Raw genomic sequence first — 7,284 nt, 5'->3', positions numbered from 1 at the left:
TCTAGATTTCTTAGAGCCCACAGTAGGTCTAAATATTATCCTAGGTTCAGAGATCATGTAAATGACCCTATTTCCTATGCATAACAAAATGACTGGCTAGGGCCTAGCCAGTCCCTAGTTTGAGAAAGCACAAGCTATCTTACTAGCACAAAGTCTGAGGGCAGAGACTACTCATCCATTTCAAACTGTACTATAGTTTGTAACAATTCTAAATTATAAACTTCTATATCCTTTAAGTCACTACAATGTTAGCTTTCTTTGTTTCAACAGTTAGCTTTTATCTTAACAAGTATTCCCAGCAAGATAGATGAAGTTTTTAAATATGCCTGCATGCAAGTTTAGCTCCCAGGCAAGTTTACCGGTGTCATCAGGGAGTCAAGAAGAGTGGAAGTAGCAGAAAGATACTTCTAGAATGGCAGTAGAAGAAGAGGCCTGCAACTGGAAGGGGTGAGGGGAGGGGACTCTGTTTCCTGCCAGTAACAGGGCTTGCAGCTCTGGAAGTAATAATGCGACAGCCCTATGGTGCTTACTTTGACCAGGAACAATTCTAACTTGTATGTGTGTTAAGTCATTGCATCCTCAAGAGAATCTTTGAAATAAGTATAGTTATTCTTTTCAGTTTATTCTGAAACAAGTCACAGAGAGGTTAAGTCAGTTGACTGGTAGAGTTATGACCCAATCCTAGAAACTAGGCTCTTACTCCTCGTGCTATACTGTCAAGGTCCAGGGGGGCTGCTGCTGCTGCTAAGTCACTGCAGTCGTGTCTGACTCTGTGCGACCCCATAGAGGCCCACCAGGATCCCCGTCCCTGGGATTCTTCAGGCAAGAACACTGGAGTGGGTTGCCATTTCCTTCTCCAATGCATGAAAGGGAAAAGAGAAAGTGAAGTCCCTCAGTCATGTCCAACTCTTTGCAACCCCATGGACTGCAGCCTACCAGCCTCCTCCACCCATGGGATTTTCCAGGCAAGAGTACTAGAGTGGGTTGCCATTGCTTTGTCCAAGGTCCAGGGAGGGCAGATGGAGATTAAAATGCAATCTGTGTGTGCTTTGGCAGGATACTCTGCATAACAGAGGAAGGGGGACCTTTTTCTATTAATAATTGGCTCCAAGAAACTTTTGATCTCCAAGGTTGCATCTGTCCAGAAAGGACACTTCTTTCTATTCTCATTTAAGTGAGGTGTAGCCTGGCAGCACCGCCTGTCACTAGAACAGGCTGACTTAGTGTGGCCGCAGGTACGTGTGGTATCTGCTGCTTTGCGTGCTGGTAAAGCTACAACCGTGATGACTTACTCCCACTCTTACTAATTGTGGCTTTCGTGTTCTCTAGTCATCCACTTCCGTTCATGTGACCAGCCCGGCAGACATGAACTACAGTGAGCAGGAGAGAGCCCTGGGCTGGCTGCCTGCCAGCATCTCTACATAAAAAGCACAGAACTTTGTGCTGCCTGCCCTGCTGGGTGTAGCAGGAACAGGGCAACCTTTTGGGGACAGTTGTAGACACACAGACTAAAACCAAGAGCCACATCCAAAGTTAAAACTCCACTAGAGAAGGCTTTTGCTTCTGTTGTTTTATAAGGAAAAACAATAATTGAATGTTCTGACTGTTACATCAATACATTTGAAGATATGTAGCAAGAAATTAAAACTTTACCAACAATGAAATGTACTTCTATGCCTAAGCAGCTGCGGGGTCAGGAGAGTCAGGTCAAGGTCATAGCTTGGACATCTCCTACTATATGAATTTGATCCATCACCTCAACTCTCTGGATCTACCTGTCAGTTCCTGACATAGAACTCCTACACCTGAGTGATGGAGTACAAGGAGCATCTTTGTTCTAATATTTGGTGTTTGACGCTGGTTCCTGACACAGAGCGCCTAAATCCCTTGGCATTTCTTGGGTGACAGAAGTGTCTTATGTTGTAATGAGGTGACTCTGGATGGGTTCCTAGAGAGTTTCAGGATGGTCACTGGAAAAACTAAAGGCTTGGAATTTTTAGCCCACCTCTATCCTCTGGGATGGGGAGAGGGGCTGGAGATTGAGTTAATGGTCAATTCAGGTCTGTGGGATGAAACCTTCATAAAAATTCTTAAACTCTGGGATGTGGAGAGATTCTGGGTTGGTGAATAGGAGGGTGTGCACCGTAACTCCACAGGGACAAAATTTCTGCACTATGGACTCTTCCAGACTTTGCTCTATGAATCTCTTCACCTGGTTGTTCATCTGTATCCTTTATTATGTCCTCTAAGTGCGTGGTAAGTCACTTCAGTTGTGTCTGACTCTTTGCGACCCTGTAGACAGTAGCCTGCCAGGCTCCTCTGTCCATGGGATTCTGCAGGCAAGAATCCTGGAGTGGGTTGCTGTGCCCTCCTCCATGGGCTCTTCCCAACCCAAGGGTCAAACCTGTGTCTCTTACATCCCCTGCATTGGCAGGCAAGCTCTTTACCACTAACACCACCTGGGAAACCCTATGTATAAACCTCTATAATAAACCAATAAATAGGAACACGTGTTTCCCTGAATTCTGTGAATCATAGCAAATTATCAAACGTGAGGAGAGGATCATGGGAGCCGCCAGTCTGCAGCCACAGAGATGTGAGTAACTTGGAGATTCACTGCATAAGATTGCTGTCTGAATCGGGGGGCAGTCCTGTGGGACTGAGCCCTTCACCTGTGGGGTCTTCCCTAACCCTGAGTATTCAGTGTCAGAATGGAGTTATAGTACATCCAGTTGGTGTCCAGAGAGTTAGAAAATTGATTGGTGTGGGTAAAATGCCCACATATTTGATGTCAGAAAGATGAGAAGAATAAGAAACAGATTTTTCTTTCCCATCAAACAGGAGAGGTAACTATGTCCAAAAGGTTGTTAAAAGAAACAAACGGAAGCACCCTGGTAGTCCAGTGGCTAAGACTCCATGCTCCCAATGCAGGGGGCCTGGGTTTGACCCCTGGTCAGATCCCGCACGCAGCAACTAAGAAACAAATGGGACAATATGTGTGAAAGTGCCTCCAAGAGTGACTGGCACAGAAAGAGTGCTCTAGAGAGACCCCTGTTCCCCAAAAAGATGGGAGGGAGGACTAGGAGTTATTCTCCCAGTTGTTTTCTCTCTCTACTTGAGAGAGGAAAACTTACTTTCAAGTCAAAAAGCTATCTCATATTATATCTTGCAGCCTTCTCCCCAAGGTCATTGTCCTTACACTTATCTTAACAGATAAGGTGTTTCAGGTTCTGAGAGGTTAAGTGGTTAGACCAAGGTCATAAAGCTTGGGAGTAATTAATCCAAAATTAAAAATAATGTCATTATGACGGCAAGGCTTATGCTGCTGCTTCTCAACACAGAGAGGAAGCGGAGAGAGAGAGGGGAAGGAGGGACACACGTGAAGAGAGAAAGGGGACTGAGAGCCACCAGGAAGGACCAAAAAGCAGGAGGCAGAGTCTTCCTTCTCCATTAGTCCCAGGGACCGGGGTCACGCATATGGCCTGTCATCTCATTACTTGCCTTCATTAGGTTTCTAACTTTTCAGTAGTTATTCACTGTCTGAAATTAGCTTTCCCAGTTTGCAAGTTTTTCATTTTGGAAATTACTTTTACCTTCCCCAGGTACCTGAGATAGGCTGAATAACAGCTGTCCAAAGATGACCACTGGAGAAGGTAATGGCACCCCACTCCAGTACTCTTGCCTGGAAAATCCCACGGGCGGAGAAGCCTGGTGAGCCGCAGTCCATGGGGTCGCTAGGAGTCGGACACGACTGAACGACTTGACTTTCACTTTTCACTTTCATGCATTGGAAAAGGAAATGGCAACCCGCTCCAGTGTTCTTGCCTGGAGAATCCCAGGGACAGGGGAGCCTGGTGGGCTTCCGTCTATGGGGTCGCACAGAGTCGGATATGACTGAAGTGACTTAGCAGCAGCAGCAGCAAAGATGACCACCGGGGATTCCCTCAGTGGTAAAGAATCCGCATGCCACTGCAGCAGACCCAGGTTTGATCCCTGGGTTGGGAAGATCCCCTGGAGAAGAAAAGGGAAACCCACTCCAGTATTCTTGCCGGGAAATCCCCTGGACAGAGGATGGAGTTGGGAAGAGTTGGACACAACTTAGAAACTAAACAAAAACAAAGATGACCATGTTCTAATCTCTGGAATCTGTGAACATGTCACCTCATTTGGCAAAAGAAAAAATTGCAGAGGTAATTGTGTTACAGATCTTGGGATAGGGAGAGTTTTCTAACTTATCTGGGTGGGCCTGATGAAATCACAAGTGTCCTTAGAAAGAAGTTGCAAGGACAGAGCAGGGGCCAGAGAGGAGAGAAGACGCTCTGATGCTGTCCTTGAAGATGGATGGAAGGGGCTCTCACCCAAGGAATGGAGTCAGACTCTTGAAGCAACAGATTCTCCACTAAAAGGAATCAGCCCCATGGCAGTCTGACTTTAGCCCATTTCAGACTGACCTCCAGAACTATAAGAGCATAACTTTGTGTTGTTTGTGATCATTGTTTCAGCAGCAGCAGGAAACTAACACAGGACCTCATCCCCACCCCTTGTGCATTTTTACCTCTACAGTTTGACACTCTTGAGCCTTAATCTGAATCATAAAATTAGTAATAGCCACTTTCATAGTGCTTCAAGATTTGCAAAGAAAATTCAGTAACACTTGAGTGCTTCTCCTGTGCCAGGCACGTGTAAAGCTCTTTGTGTATTGACCATTGGGTAACCTATTACTTGTCCACAGCATCCTGAGCCAAAATTCAAATCCACGTGTATCCAACCTCACAATCCATACTCTCAATTAGAACTCCCACCAGCCTCTCCATTTCATGTTATATATTCAATACCTCACATGATCTTTGTGCAAATGCCCTTTAAGGAGGGCAGTTTTTAATCATTCTTCATTTATAGATGAGGAAGTAGAGTTTGAGTGACTTTACCAAGATCATTTATCCAGGGAGAGTCAAACCCGGCCCACAAACAGATCAATTGCTTCCTTCTCTCTGACCCATTCAGGAGAAAGAAATGCTCCTCCTGTGATGCCCACAGGCCTTTGTATCAATAAATACCTCTATCACCACAATGCATTCCAATTATGTATTTATGTAGTGGGAGGATTTAGGATGCCAAACCTTTGTGGTTCTGTTTCACTGACATCAGAATTAAAGAGGCACAAGCAGCCAAAAACATTCAAAAAAGGAAGCCTTTATTCTTGAACTTATCTCTCAGAAATAAAGGTGGGGGTCCCATTCAAAATCTTGTTACACTTTTACATCTCCTCCCTCTAACTGCCCCCCCACACACAGCCCTCCCTGCCCCCACCTCTCAGTTCTCTTATCCCATAACCTCTCAGCCATCACCCACCTCCTGTGCCTCTCCTCTCCCAAGCCCAAGAGCCATTTTCCTTTCACTTCTCATCTCTCCTCACTGAATTCCTTACTATTAGACCACTTAGCCTCTCCTCTAAGTCTATCAGCTATATATTTTTTTTTATTATTTTCAATATTTTTTTTATATGGCTGCACCAGGTCTTTAGTTGTAGCACGAAAATTCTTAGTTGCAGTGTGTGGGATTGAGTTCCTTGACTAGGGATCAAGCCCAGGCCCCCTGCATTGAGAGAACAGAGTCTTAGCCACTGGTCTACCAGGGAAGTCCCTTCTCAGCTCTTTTTAACTCTGCATCCCAGTCTTTTGTCTCACCTCAGAGAGTGTTTCACACCCAAAGAAGCCCACTTGTGAGCAACCCAATAACGCCATCTCTTTATCTAGAGCAGAGTTGGGGGTGGTCAAGGGGCAGCCTGGAGAGATTGTCACTCAGTCTTACACTCTGCCACACTGGTCATGACAGTAAATTATCTTGTAGGTACCACTTTGTTCCAGATGCTGTCCTGGTCAGCTTATCTATGTGCTTTCTGTTAGGTAGGTAGAATAGGGACAAGGAGTCCAAAATGGCGGTGGCTAAAAGACAAGGAAGGTCCAAGGACCAGAGTGAAAACTTCAGGCAGAACAAACAGCACTCCTGGCTAAGCCAAATTTGCATAGGACAGGCCCAGGTGGAGAAAAAAAAACATATAAAAGGAGGAGCCAAAGCGTTTTCTCACGGACTCTCTCTCCCGCGTTTCTCTCTCTCTCTCCCTCACTCTCCTGCTACCTTCTAAATAAAATAGAGCTGTAACACTGATTTGCCTAAGAGCTGTAGCACGGTTTGTCCAAGACCTGAGAGCTGTGATGCGCCGAGGGCTTTAATGTCCGTCGCTCCAAATCTTTGTTGTGACAAGACAAAGAACCGAGGAACATACACTTGCGTGACATCGCTGAGGAGTTGCTATTTCATTGGAAGAAACCAAATCAGAGATTGTGATTCCCCAAGATCCCCCCGGACTGCCCTCAATGCCCTCTCCCTTGCCCTGTCCCACGCTAACTCCCACCAAGACTTCTGCTTAATTCTGAGTTCCTCAAGGTCAGCTACAATTTCTTACTCATCATTTACTTCCCGAGCTGGGCACATCAAGAGTATCTGATGCAATGCTCTCATGACACCCTCAGTACAATTCTAAAAAGTCACCCCTGGCTTTGTCTCACCCCCACCCACAAAACCAATACTTTTCCTTGTCCTCCCTTAGTAAAGCCACAAAGTTTATATCTATCCTCAGGCCTAGGGCCAGGTGAAATTTTGCATAAAACTAGTCCAATCCTCTTACTTTACCTATGAGGAAACAGCCCAGGGAGATGATTCACCTAGTCAGTGACCTTGCTCCGCACTTTTTTTTATGAGATTACAGGGTTTTTCATTGCTGAAGGGCAGTTACAAATACAAAGCAGGAATTTGGCCCTGGCACTCTTCTGGTAGTTTTCTTGGTGTCAACATGGACCTGTTCCCAGCAAGCTATACAGCAAACAGGTTATCTTTTACATAATTTTCCAGGAAGTTTTATGCTCTATCACTGAGCTCAGAATGGGTTGAACGAAAATTCTCCTTCAGTTCTGGGAAAGCCATTTGACCTCCTAAAGGTTTTATTTATTTTCCCTTCCACCAATAAAAGAAAAAAACACTTGTCTAAGAAGGAGACTTGGGTTCTTATCTAGACTCTGATACTTCATCTCAAATTTCATTTCAATTTTGGGAAATTTCGAATTCTTCATTCCCAAATACTTCATTTCAAATTTGGGAAATTTGGTCATTTCCCATATGTCTGACAGCTGACTTTGACTCGAGGGCTCGCTGATGGCTTTCACAAACTGCACAGCTTATTCGTGTTCTGATGATGCTTCTGGCCATGTCTGGACCATCCTCCTC

The sequence above is a fragment of the Bubalus bubalis genome, chromosome 7 (assembly GCF_019923935.1).
Source record: "Bubalus bubalis isolate 160015118507 breed Murrah chromosome 7, NDDB_SH_1, whole genome shotgun sequence".
NCBI lineage: Eukaryota > Metazoa > Chordata > Mammalia > Artiodactyla > Bovidae > Bubalus > Bubalus bubalis.
The sequence above is the reverse complement of the archived record's forward strand: the minus strand, read 5'-3'. Positions refer to the sequence as shown.